The sequence below is a fragment of the Macadamia integrifolia genome, unplaced genomic scaffold (genome assembly GCF_013358625.1).
Source record: "Macadamia integrifolia cultivar HAES 741 unplaced genomic scaffold, SCU_Mint_v3 scaffold958, whole genome shotgun sequence".
Lineage (NCBI taxonomy): Eukaryota > Viridiplantae > Streptophyta > Magnoliopsida > Proteales > Proteaceae > Macadamia > Macadamia integrifolia.
Genome location: NW_024870601.1, coordinates 54,978 through 69,393, shown reverse-complemented (window position 1 = coordinate 69,393; position 14,416 = coordinate 54,978). Strand labels below are relative to the sequence as shown.

The following is a 14,416-nucleotide window of genomic DNA, read 5'->3' as shown; positions in this document are numbered from 1 at the left end:
TAATTGAACACGTCCATCTTGCTCAGAATTTTGTCCTCTTGGCAACCATGAAAAGAAATAAGACCTCTTTACGTGTAAAATTGAAGATATAGCATCCGATAGTCCTTAAGGCTTTGAAAATATAAAACCTGCAAAAAGAGAGTAAAACCCAAGGTAGCTCCATTCTAAATATGAAAAATGCATGTTTTACTACCCTCGATTTCACACATAAATGTGCTCATCAGAATTCCCCCACACTTAGACTTTGCTAGTCCTCGGGCAAAACAAAAAGAAAAAGAATAAAGATAAAAAACCTAACTCACTTTCGTAGGAATCACGGTTGCACTTAGCATGTGCAACAAGCCTTTAAACCCTAGGTCACCCCTAGTGGACGAGTTGTGTCTCGTGGGTGTTTACAGTGAATTTACACCCAAAATTCAGAATAAACAAATCCCAGCCTTGGTTAAAGGTAAGGCTCATACCAATCCGGAGCAAAGATAATTTCTCTTACAAGGGACCCCCACACTTGAACTTTTATTACCCTTTATCAATTTCAGGCACTAGCATATTTCTTAATTTGAAACTCATCTCGTCTCTTCCAAAACATCCTTATCTTAAGGCAAAACCACTTGTGAAGAAATAGGGAACCAATGACTAAGGCGTTGGAGTGTTTTTTACCAAACATGTTACCAAGCAATAATGACATTTGCACATTTTTTTTTTTTTTTTTTTTTGAATAATAAACTCTATTCTACTCCACTACTTTTGGCCTGAATGACATGGTGGAGCAAACACCAGACACCCAAGTTACTATATAGCTTCGCTTTTTGCATATGCCCACAAAGGCAGTGATGCTAGAGTTACTTCAGAAGTTTCCTCCCAAGGAATTTCGATCAAGACACCACGCTTCCTGAGGCGCAATGCCCTGTCTAGTTCTAAGGGAATCAACTCTTATTCTTCTTTATACCACATTTCACATTTCATTTAAAATTGTGCATTTTTCAACCCATGCCAAATTAAAAAGAAGGTCTCAACTCCAAATCAAAAGTACAAGGAACCCACAGACTTACATATGGTCCATCACCATAAAACAGGGGTCTCTTATTTTTCAAAAGAAAGTCCCATCTCAAGACACAGACTTGTTTCTTTCTTCTCAACAGGGTTTGTATACGTTCAAAATGGGTACCTTAGTCAAAACTTTTATTTTCATACATCAAGCAACCGAATGGTATGATCATTAGCCAAAAGCCAAAGTAGGACAAAAATAAAAAGAAAAACAAATAAAACAAAGTGGAAAAAAAAAAAACTGGTTTCCCTCCCCCACACTTAAGTCATGCAATGTCCTCAATGCATGGAAAGAATTAAAAGCAAAGACAATGCAAGGGGGTCATACCTGATTAAAAGTTAGTCATCAGTGTAAAGAGGTTTATGGAGATTCATGACCTCTTCACTACTAGTAGTAGGAAACTCGAGGAATGGCTTCAAACACTGACCATTAACCTTCGAAATTACCCCTATTCCTAGATTCAAAATCTTCACAGCCCCATGGGGATATACATTATGGACAATAAATAGGCCATCCCATCGGGAGCTAAGTTTACTAGGTAAAAGATGCAATCGAGAGTTGTACAATAAGACCTTATCACCAATTGTAAAAGATTTACGCAGAATGCGTTTATCATGGAAAGCTTTGGTCTTTTCCTTGTTAATCTTAGAACTTTCATAGGCATCATTCCTAAGTTCCTCCAACTCAGATAGTTGGAGCCTACGGTGAATTCCCGCATCAGATAAATCAAAGTTGAGCTTCTTGATGGCCCAAAAGGCCTTATGCTCAAACTCAACTGGTAAGTGACAAGCTTTCCCATACACCAAATGGTAGGGAGACTAGCCAAGGTCAGTCTTAAATGCAGTCCAATGGGCCCACAAGACATCAATGAGCCTAAGGGACTAATCCTTACGGTTGGGATTAACAGTTTTCTCCAAGATTTGTTTGATCTGCCTATTAGACACCTCCACTTGGCCACTAGTTTGGGGGTGATAAGGGGTAGATAACTTATGGGTGATCCCATACTTTTTCATTAAGGCCTCAAAAGGCCGATTACAAAAATGAGTACCCCTATCACTAATTATTGCACGTGGTGCACCAAAGCGGGAAAAAATGTTCTCTTTGAGAAACTGGACCACCACTTTGTGGTCATTAGATTTACAAGGTATGGCCTCTATCCATTTAGAAACATAATCAACGGCCAAAAGTATGTACAAATTCCCAAAAGAATTAGGGAATGGTCCCATAAAATCGATGCCCCAAACATCAAAGATCTCAACTACCAAAATAGGGTTGAGGGGCATCATGTTTCTCTTATTGATACGGCCAAAAGACTGGCAGGCGGGGCAAGCCTTGCAAAAATCGAAAGTATCTCTAAAAAGAGTAGGCCAATAAAATCCACATTGGAGAACCTTTGCGGCAGTCTTCTTAGGTCCAAAATGTCCACCACATGCATGATCATGACAAAAAGAGAGAATGGAATATTGCTCATGATCAGGAACACATCGTCGGATAATCTGATCCGGACATATCTTAAACAAATAAGGATCATCCCAGAGAAAATGCTTAACTTGGGAATGAAACCTATACTTATCTTGGGTGGACCAGTGATCCCGAGTCACACTTGAAACTAAGAAGTTGACAATGTCAGCAAACCGTGGTTCACTGGACATTGCAAATAATTGTTCACCTGGAAAGTTCTCGTTGACTGAAGAATCAACAGTCAAGGAATTGGAAAGCCGGGATAAATGGTCTGCAACTAGGTTTTCAACTCCTTTCTTATCCCTAATTTCTAAATCAAACTCTTGCAAAAGTAAAACCCACCTAATGAGACGGGCTTTGGCATCCTTCTTCTGAACTAGGTATCTGAGGGCAGAATGATTAGTATACACCATCACATGTGAACCAACTAAGTAAGACTGAAACTTTTCTAATGCAAACACAACAGCTAAAAATTCTTTTTCAGTGGTTGTATAATTGAGTTGTGCATCATTTAAGGTCCTACTAGCATAGTAAATGACAGTGGGCAACTTATTAATCCTTTGACCCAAAACTGCTCCTATGGCCAAATCTGAAGCATCACACATCAGTTCAAAAGGTTCAGTCCAAATAGGTGGTTGAACAATGGGTGCATTGGTCAACTCCTTCTTAAGTTGCTTGAAGGATTCTAGGCACTCTTTGGAAAACTCAAAAGTCTGATCTTTGACAAGTAATGAGGTGAGAGGTCGGGCTAACTGACTAAAGTTCTTAATAAACCTTCTGTAGAAGCCTGCATGCCCTAGAAAAGACCGAACATCCTTAACAGATTGAGGAGGTGGTAAATTATCAATTAAATCCACTTTGGCTCTATCTACCTTAATTCCCTCCTTGGATATTACATGGCCTAAAACAATACCAGATTTAACCATAAAATGGCATTTCTCCCAATTCAAAACCAAATTCTTAGATATGCACCTTTTCAAAACTAGGAAAAGATGATGAAGACATTCAGAATAGGAATTTTCATGAATTGAAAAGTCATCCATAAATACTTCTAAGAATTTTTCGACCATGTCAGAAAAGATGCTCATCATGCATCGTTGGAATGTAACAGGGGCATTGCAAAGCCCAAAGGGCATACGCCTGTAAGCAAATGTTTCATATAGGCATGTAAAAGTGGTCTTATGTTGGTCCTCTAAAGCAATTGGGATTTGGTTATAGCCGGAATATCCATCAAGAAAGTAATAGTATTCATGTCCAGTTAACCTCTCTAACATCTGATCAATGAATGGCAATGGAAAATGGTCCTTCCAGGTTGCCGCATTTAACTTCCTGTAATCAATGCACACACGCCATCCTGTTTGGACACGGGTAGGGATCAACTCATTATTGGCATTAGGAACTACAGTCACACCAGACTTCTTAGGCACTACGTGAACTGGACTTACCCATTGGCTGTCAGAAATAAGATAAATTATTCCATGATCTAAGCACTTTAGGATCTCTTTCTTAATGGCTTCCATCATCACTGGATTAGCTCTTCTTTGGGGTTTCGTGGATGGTTTGGAATCCTCCATAAGATGTATATGATGTTGCACAATGGAAGGGCTTATACCCTTGATATCAGCCATGGTCCAACCTAGGGCTTCCTTATTGCCTTTTAACACTTTAAGTAACTCTTCTTCCTGGTTAGAAGTCAAATTTGAAGAAATTATTACAGGAAGAGTCTGGTCAGGCCCTAGGAAAGCATACCTCAAATTGGATGGCAACTCCTTAAGATCTAGTTTAGGGGGCTCAACTATGGAAGGTTTGGGAATGGAATTGGAAAAGGGGTCCTAAGGGCTCCACAGGTGTGTGAAGACTCAAGACTTCAAAAAAGAAATTTTCACTATCATCATTCAACTCATCCATACACTCTTGGAATTCTGAATCAAAATCAATATCAAAGTTGGTAACTAAATCATCAGAAAAATCTAGAAAATCCTCAAGCATATTGATCTCTTCTTCCATATGTGGTTGCTTGTCAATCCTAAACATGTTAAACTCAACAGTTTTGTTACCAAAAGATAATCTTAGGAAACCATTCCGACAATTGATTAATGCATTACTGGTAGCCAAGAATAGTCTTCCTAAAATTATTAGGATCTCATCCTTGGTTGAGAAGGGCTTGGTATCTAACACAATGAAATCAATAGGAAAAATAAATTCCCCTACCTTTAGTAAGACATCCTCAACCATCCCTTTAGGAATCTTAACAGACCTATCTGCCAACTGAAGAGTAGTTCAAGTGGCTTTCAATTCTCCCAATCCTAGTTGCTTGTACACATGGTAAGGTAAAAGATTTACACTTACGCCAAGATCAAGTAAGGCATGCTCAATATAGGTGTTGCCTATGACACAAGATATCGTAGGGCTCCCTGGATCCTTATACTTGGCTGCTATAGGCTGAGTAATTATGGTACTAATGTTACCTGCCAAGAACGCCTTTTTGGGCACACTAGTGATACGTTTGTGAGTACACAAATCTTTCAGTACCTTTGCATAGGCGGGGATCTGGGATATGGCATCCAAAAGAGGGATGTTCACTTCTACCTTTTTGAAGACTTCTAAAATTTTATCCATGGAAGCAGTCTTCTTTTTGTGTACCAAGCGATTAGGAAATCGGATAGGATGAACATAAGGACTGTTAGGGATTTGCCCCTGTTCAGAAGAATCATTTTTGGTTTTCTCAACCAAATCATCTTTAGTTTCAGAAAAAATTTTAGGTTCATCAGACGAACCTGGAACAAGAGGTACACTTGTGTCCTCAACTGAAGAAGAGTTAACAGGAGTAATAGATGGGGAAGATTTAAAAACACTCTGTTGGTACTCTCTACCACTCCTAAGGGCATAAACAACATTGCATTGGTTAGAGGGCCCTTGTTGAGTCTGACCTTGTACTATATTCAGTGGTGCATTAGTTGGTCCTTGTGAACTAACAGGCTGATGATGCCTAGGGTTAGGCTCTGGTTGACTGGGTAAAGTTCCCTTCTCCCTCTCACACATAATTGAAACAACTTGGGTAAGTTCTCTCGTAAGATTTTGATGGCTTGTCATGAGGAGGGACATATTTTTTTTCCAAGTCACTTATTCTACTTGCCTCTCCAATGTTGGTTAACCCAGGGGGTTGCTGATAAGATGATAGAAGAGGGGCCATAGGAAAACTCGCCTGAGGTCCTACATTTGACTTAGGAAAAGTATTTTGGGAAAAATATTGTTGTGCAAAGGGAGGCCTTTGGGGTCCAGGTTGACCTTGATTATAGAAATTGGAAGGTCTTGCTTGGTTGCCCTGATTCCAAGAGAAATTTAGGTGATTTCTCCATCTTGGATTGTAGGTATTACTATATGGATTATTCTGGTATAAGGCATTAACACTATCATTAGAAGTGCCCCCAGAGGTGTTGGGGCATTCTTCTAGGAGATGTCCAGGGGACTGGCACCAAGCACAAATCTTAACCAAATTGACTGATGATGGCTCTCTAGGAACAATAGCCTCAATTCTCTTGATTAGGCTATCCAAATGGGCTTCCTCGGCTACTATCCCATCCACAAAATATCCTTTTCCTCCTATGGTTCTTTCACTCTCTTGGGTTGATTCCCACTCACGGGTTTTGTCAGCTAAGTCAAGTAAGAATTCCCATGGCTTTCCTTCATCTGTAAAGGATGTGAATCCCTCAGGGCACATAGACTCTATCATTTGTTTAGTTGGGTAATCAATACCCTCATAAATTATTTGACATAAATGCCATAGGTCTAGGCCATGGTGAGGGCATTCTTGGAGTAGATCTTTGAATCTCTCCATAAGTTTAGAAAATGACTCACTAGGCTTTTGCCTAAACTGAAGGATATCACTTCTAAGCTTATTGGTCTTGTGAGTTGGGAAAAACTTCTTAAGGAAGACAACTGTGAACTGTTCCCATGAGGTTATGGAATTTGTGGGTAACCCATACAACCACTTCTTAGCTTGGTCTTTCAATGCAAAAGTGATAAATCTAAGCTTAACAGCATCATCAGAAAGCTGTTGGATCTTAATTAGAACACATACCTCTTCAAATTCCCTTAGAAATAGGTATGCATCCTCAGAGGTCAACCCATGGAAGTGGGGCAACATAGTGATGTATTGAGATTTGAGTTCAAAATTATTGTCCTGGGCTTGTGGTAGAACTATGCAAGAAGGTTGGGCTGTTCTAGCAGGGTAGAACCTATCTTTCAGAGATTTAGGTGAAGGGTTTTGCTGTTGGTCTCCCATATTGAAGGGTTTTAAAGAGAGCAAACGTATTGGGTCACTACTTATTGGATATCTTCTTTCTAATCGATTCTTAGTATTACGTACCCACCTAACACTCATGCAACAGAAAACTACCCGCAATTAAAGTAAGACAAGCACAAAAGAATGGATAGCAAAACTTTTTTTTTAATGATTTTTTTTATTTTTATTTTTTATTTTTTTTGGATTTTTGGGAGCTTACTGGCAGGGATCCGGGGTTGCTCAGGTCAATTCCTGAGGTACTGCTACAGGGCGAAACCTATCTTTATCATACTGTGAGGCATGGCAACTTCCACCGATACAACAAATATTGCAAGTTGTTCTTCTCAGGAATTCAATAAAAGAAAAGGAAAAATATAAAACAAAGCAAACAAAGCACTCCGATTTACCAAAAGAAAGTGAAAAATAACATGGAACTGTCTCCCCGGCAACGGCGTCAAAAACTTGTTTGAGATTTAAAATGTAACGGCAAGTGTACGGATCAGTGTAGCTCGGGTCGAACACAGGGAGAGCAGCCACTTTATTTTTTTATTTCTTTTAATAATGCGAAAGTGAACCGATTAATGGTTGTGATCTAATTCTAATTATCGTCCTAAACATATGTATCTAAAATAACGCCCTAACCATTCGTCATCTAAGAATTTAAAGATGCAAGCCACGCAATTAAAAATAAATAAATAAATAATTGAAAATAAACAACCCACGCAATTTAAAAAAAAATAATAATAATAAATAAATAAAGGAAAAAAAATGCTGAAATAAAAATAAAGTAAAAGAAAGGGAAAAAAGCTAGAGAGAGACTCACAAGTAGGTTTCTCTACTTAGCCCGAGGGATGCATCATAATATGAACTTCCCTACTGGACCAGAGAGTCACTCTTACAAGGGTTACTCTACTTGGCTTTAGGGAAAGGGAGACAATTAAAATAAAAGCAATAAATTGATGGTTCTATGCCTAGGAGGGGCAAAGACAACACATACACTAGCCATGAACCTTGGGGGAAAGAGATAGCAATAATGTAACGACTGAAAATAAAAATCCTAAATTAAAAAAGAAAGGGTAGTCAGAAGAGGGAATGAGAAGGGGGAGAGAAGACTACTGAAGGAGCCTACTTACTTGAACTTCAACCCTTGAACTAAAAATTTGATCGATTTGAGATACTACCAGTACTAAAAACCAGATCTGAAATAAACCAAATCTAAAATTTCTAGTACTAGTGAAAACAAATCTTGAAAAAAAAATTGCTCCACGACTCATGATCTTGTCACCTAGATCTAAGCCTCTAAGCCTAGAACTATAACTTAAAAAATTACAACTCAATTGCATAAATCATAAACATAAAAGGGCTGAATAAAAATAAAAGAGTGCTTGCATTAATTGAAATAAAAAATAAAACTATTACAAAAGTGATTAAAGAAAAGATAAAGAAGAACTAAAACTAAAGAGAGAGCAAGAGAAAGAGAGAGCAACTAAAAAAAACTAAAAGAAGAATGAATTGTCTCCCCTCCTCTAACATGAGTTGTATTTATAGGGAATGGGGAGGTAGGGTAACAAATTTATCTTTCCTAAAAGGGAGAAACATACAATTGATTGTGAGATCTTTTGAGACCAAAAGTGCTAAGGTGGAGGAGAGAGAAGAGAAAAATAAACTTTGAGAAATTTCCTATAATTTTTTTGCTTATTTTCTTTCTTTTTTTTTTTCTAATTTTTTTTTCTAATTTTTTTTTCTTCTTTTTCTCCCTCCAAGGGACGATTTTCTTCTTGCTTTGTGTGATTTGGACAATATTTTGGTGATGATGTGGAGGAGAGAGAAGATTTGGACAATCTCTATTTCTCCCTTTTTTTTTCTTTCTTTTTTTTTTTTCTTCTCTTCTTAGGAACCCTTCCACGATTTTCCTTGCTTCTAATTTGATGTGGAAATCCCCTCTATGCCCTTAGTGCTTTAAGTGAGTGAAAAACAGGAAATCTTCGACAAAATTCTCTAAAAAAAACAACCATGAGATTCGAACTTGAGACCTCTTGGTGAGCAAGGGAATTTTGTACACCATAGCTCACCAACTACGCTAGGTAGTTGTTGTTACCAAAAATGAATCTTCAATCACTTAAGGATGTGGTCCATCGATCCTTGTTGGCATTTGGAATATTCCTTGTACCTCTGGGACAACTGCAAATGGGCTGGTTCTGCATCTCAGTTCAGTTCTAATCCATTATTCTTTTTCTGGCCCGAAAAGAATAATCATTTGTATGGGTGACCAAACGAATGTGTACTTTTAATTGAACACATCCATCTTGCTCAGAATTTCGTCCTCTTCGTAACCATGGAAAGAAAGAGGACATCTTTACGTGTAAAATTAAAGATATAGCGCCCGATAGTCCTTAAGGCCTTGAAAATATAAAACCTGCAAAAAGAGAGTAAAACCCAAGGTTGTTCCATTCTAAATATGTAAAATGCTTGTTTTACTACCCTAGATTTCATACATAAATGTGCTCATCACTTGGCCACCAGTAATTTTTTTTAAGGTCTTTATACATCTTTGTACTTCCTGGGTGGAGTGAGTACTCAGAGCTGTGTGCTTCCTGCACTATCTTGTCTTGTATATCCAAATCATCGGGCATACATAACTTACCTCGAAATAGTAATGCCCCATTGCTGGCTAAAACAAAATTAGGGTCGTTCATTGTTTGATCTTGAATCTTAACTCTGATCCGCTACAATTCAGGATCCAAAGGTTGTTTCATTATCACCTCTTACCTAATAGACGGATGCACCTGTAGAGTCGCCAGTGATACCGTCAAACATTTAAGGTTTTCTAGTTGATGTTCAAGCTCTAAGGTTGCTCCTTCATATAGGATGGTTTCATCCATTAGCGTTGCTTCTTGCACGAGTGGTGGGCTGACTGCTAAGTGTGAGAGTGATACAGTCTGTGCCTTCCGACTCAACGCATCTGCCACTACATTAGCCTCGCCAGGATGATACTGAATGTCACAGTCATAATCCTTCATGAGTTCGAGCCATCTCCTCTGCCTCATGTTCAAATCTCTTTTGGTGAAAAAGTACTTAAGGATTTTGTGATCACTGTATATCTCGCACTTCTCCCCATACAAATAATATCGCCAAATCTTTAAGGCAAAAATGACTGCGGCTAGTTCGAAGTCATGAGTGGAGTAGTTCTTCTCATATTCCTTTAGTTGTCGGGATGCATACACTATCACCTTACCGCGTTGCATGAGAACACAACCCAATCCAACCTTGGAAGCGTCAGTTAGACTGTCATTCCACCTGTGCCTTCAGGGATGGTCGACACAGGGGCCGACACCAACCTCTTCTTCAACTCCTGAAAACTCTTCTCGCATTCCTCTACCCATTCAAATTTCACACCCTTTTTGGTTAACTTAGTCATTGGTGTTGAGATCTGAGCAAAATTCTCAATGAAGCGCCGGTAGTATCCAGCCAAACCCAAGAAACTTCTAATTTCAGTAACGTTCTTAGGGCTTTCCCACTCTACTTCTGCTTTCACCTTATCAAGATCCACCTCGATTCCCGCCTCAGGCACTACGTGTCCTAGGAATCCAACTTGCTCAAGCCGAAATTCACATTTATTGTATTTGGCAAACAATTGTTGTTCTCTCAGCGTGTGTAACACCATCCTCAAGTGTTGAGTGTGCTCCTCTTCTGTCTTAGAGTAGATCAAGATGTCATCAATAAAAATAATTACCCATTTATCAAGGACATCGTGAAATACTCGATTCATTAAATCCATGAATGATGTCGGTGCATTAGTTAACCCAAAAGATAACACTAGGAATTCATAGTGACCATACCGAGTCCTGAACGCTGTCTTGGGTAGGTCGCCACTCTTTATCTTGAGCTGATAGTAGCCTGATCTAAGGTCTATCTTCAAAAACACCCTTGCACCTTGTGGTTGGTCAAACAAATCGTCAATGCGTGGCAATGGGTACCGGTTCTTAATAGTTAGCTTATTCAATTCCCAGTAATCGATGCACATACGCAAGTTGCCATCCTTCTTTTTGACAAACAAAATTGGGGCACCCTAAGGTGAAACACTTGGGCGAATAAAACCTTCTCCAATAATTCTTGCAATTGCATCTGTAACTCCTTCAATTCGGCTGGTGCCATCCTGTATGGAGCTTTAGACACTGGACCTGCTCCAGGAATCAAGTCTATAGCAAATTCCAACTCTCTATCAGGCGGTAGATGCATCAGATCATCTGGAAAGACGTCGAAAAATTCTTTAACCACCTTTACCTCTTATAGAGGTGTAACCTTTGCATCAACATCAAGCACAGATGCTAAGTAACCCTAACATCCACTTTCCAACAACTTTACCTCTTGAAGAGCGGAGACGAGGGCCTTTCTAGTCCGTTTCAATTTACCTGCTTGGTATATCAATTCTTTTCCTTCATCATCTGTCACCCTAATTAATTTTTTAGCACACATCACATTAGCACGATGGGCAGACAACCAATCCATGCCCAGTATAACGTCAAAATTTTACATGTTGAACTTAATGAGTTGTGCATCCAATTTCTTCCCACTGATTTCCACTGGGCATGGCCCATACACCTCCTTTAGCTGTGTAACTTTACCAGTAGGCATACTAACAATCATCCCATGATCTAGTGTCCTGGGTGATATACCAAGTTTCTCAGCAAATCTCTTAGATATGAATGAATGTGTAGCTCCTGAATCAAACAAGACATAGGCTGGTATGCCCGATATAGGTAGCACACCTAGTGCAACAATGCATATAAGTACAGCAGGTCATCAATATTTAATCATAAGGAAAATCTTAAATTAAAATGTACTTGCTATCACTTCTGTGCTGGCCTCAGCTTCCTCAGCTGATAGGTCATACATTCTTCCTTGTGGTTGATTTCCTCGAGTTAAGGAAGGTCGGTATGTAGAGGGCTGACTGGAGTGTAAGGCTGGTCTAACCTGACAGTCTTTAGCATAGTGCCCATAGGAATGGCAATTAAAGCAACGGATCTGTGACGCCGAAACTAGGGTGGGGCCCCTTTGCACTTGACCCACTGTTGCTAGAGGTTGGGGCAGCCTTGGGCCCATAAGTACCGTACTAGTGTTTGGGCAGAAAGATGTAGAGGCCGAACCACCAGCTGGCCGAGGAGGGTAGCCAGATGGCCTATAGGGCTGTCTATATGTAGGCCTAGAACTATACGACCCATGGTATACCTTGGATGAGTTGCCCATGTCCGAAAATGGATTTGTCCTCTTCCACAATCCAGGTGTGAGGGACTGTTCTCCCTTCTGCTTATCTTCTATGGTCTTAGCCTTTTGCACAATCTGACCATAATCTATCAAATCTAAGACCTCAAGCACTGACCCAATGGATGCCTTTAATCCCTTCAGAAATCTTGCAGCCTTTTCTTCAGCTGACCTCATATGCCTAGGGGAAAAATGGAACAAGCTTTCAAACTACTGCTGATACTCAAGGATAGTCTTACTCCCTTAAGTTAAGGCCATAAATTCTATTTCTTTATGGTCTCTGAAACTACGAGGGTAGTGGTTGGCCAAGAACAACTCCTTGAACTGTTCCCAAGTGGGTTTCGGATCTGCGGCCAACAATATAGGCTTAGAGGCTTGCCACCAAGAGTTGGCTTCATTCTTGAGTTGCAGCCTAGCACAGATAAGTTTTTGTGCCTCAGTGCACTCAATCACCTCAAATATCTTTTCTAACTCTTGGATCCACTGGTCCAGCTCTAGAGGATCACTTCCCACCTTAGAGAATACTGGTGGCAAATTCCTTTTGAAAGATTCCACTACCTTTGACGTATTATTCATCGGTGGGTAATTAGGTGCATATGCCGGGTAGTAAGGGTATGGAGGGGGCACCATATACGGAGGAGTGCTGAGTAGCTGAATTGGAGGTGTAACTCCAGCTTGTGGCCCTGTGTCAGACCCTATTGGTGGGTCCCGTGGAGTAAGTATCTAGGGAGGTTGAATGGTTTGAGAAAGGTCTAACTGTTGCTGTATAGCAGCCATAAATGCCTGCTGCTGCTGCAGCGTTTGTTGCTGGAAGGCTTGTTGTGACTGCTGAATTATGGTTGCAACATCACCCGGAGTGATGAGCGGTGGAGGATCCGAAAGTGTAGTCACATGTGGGTCCCTTTGTGCCACACCCTGATCAAAGGTTTCTGAAGGTTGTGGGAGTGGGGTTTGCCCCACAGAGTGGGACCTTCTAGGATTTGGTGGTCGACCGACTGGGTGAGGACCACGCGAGGTGCCTCGTGCATTGCTACCGGATCTAGTAGGTACCATCGTTTCCTTGCACCTGGAACATACCATACACAACATTGGTTAAGCACCTCAAAATTTATATCGGCACATAATCATATGCCAACGCACGGGATATTATAGTGTGATGTTTTGCAACTAGCCATAGCTTAATCCCGAAAATACGAGGCTAGCTTCAACAAGTAGGATGATGGTCCCACTCGTCTATATGGTGCTACCCACACACAACATATATATATATATATAACACCTCCACCCCCCCTTTTTTTTGTATTTTCTCCCAATCGACGGGCTGCTCAGGTCGGCCCACCGGTGGGCAGCTCGGGTCCGCCTGCCGGTCTGACTCAAGGAAAAAATACGAACAGGGATTTTAAGCCCATATTCCTCTTTTTCTCTCATTCCTTCCCCCTTCTCACACTCAGGCAATTTTTGAGGGTTCTTTAACGCTTCCACTCGCAATCTTGCTCAACGATTCCGTGGATTTTGGGAAGATCCAACTCCTCCACTCTCAAGTAAGTCTCTTCTCCATTTCTCTTCTTAGAACGTGTACTTTGGAGGTAGAATCCATGTGTAGTCCCCAATCTTGAATTTTTTCCATGTTTCCTTCCATAGAACAATCATTCCATGAGAATGTGATGTTTTCTTTGTGATTCATGCATAGTTTTAGGCTTTACTTCACAATTTATAAGAGAAATCCCAACCGTGCCCTAATTTTCTCCAATTTGGGGCTTTCCTCTATCTCTACCCTTTTCTCCACAACTAACAACTCAAATGACATTCCTTATGCTTGATTTGCACTTATAATGTTGGAGAGATCATAGAAATTTGTGTATGCTTGAAATCCCATCCCTTTCCATGAAAATCCATCTCTTTTCCATGAAAACCCATCTCTTTTGTGTTGGGTTTCTATGATTTTCTTCCCATCACTTCATACTTGTGGACAACTTAAATCTATTTCATTCCTTGCACCTCAATGTCATAATAGAAGATTTCTTTGCATGCATTAGATTTTATAATGATGGCATTTCATTCATAGACATGTAACCTTCAGGATTTACTCCATTGAGAGACTTTTCATTTTCTTAGATTAAACTTGCACATTGATATTTGGGGTTTCCCCATCGTTTCATACTTGCCACGCTTTATACGCCTTTGTTACATTTCTATATTGCAATGTGCTAGTGGATATCATGTTTTGGGGGCTTCCTCCTATTCATTTCTCCATGATTTATCCACTCCTCTTTCTATCACAATCCACATTATGCATTTAGGTGCATTTACATGCACTTGGTCACCCATCTATTTGTTTCCTTTGTTATGCAACATCCTTACTT

At 40.0% G+C, this 14,416-nt stretch overlaps 1 non-coding gene across 1 annotated transcript; it reads left to right on the top strand.

Annotated features, from left to right (window-relative positions):
• Window positions 1–6,297: 6,297 nt before the first annotated feature.
• On the top strand, window positions 6,298–6,404 carry LOC122070640. The gene has a single exon (XR_006137882.1). It is a non-coding gene; the product is annotated as a small nucleolar RNA R71 (small nucleolar RNA).
• Window positions 6,405–14,416: the final 8,012 nt, after the last annotated feature.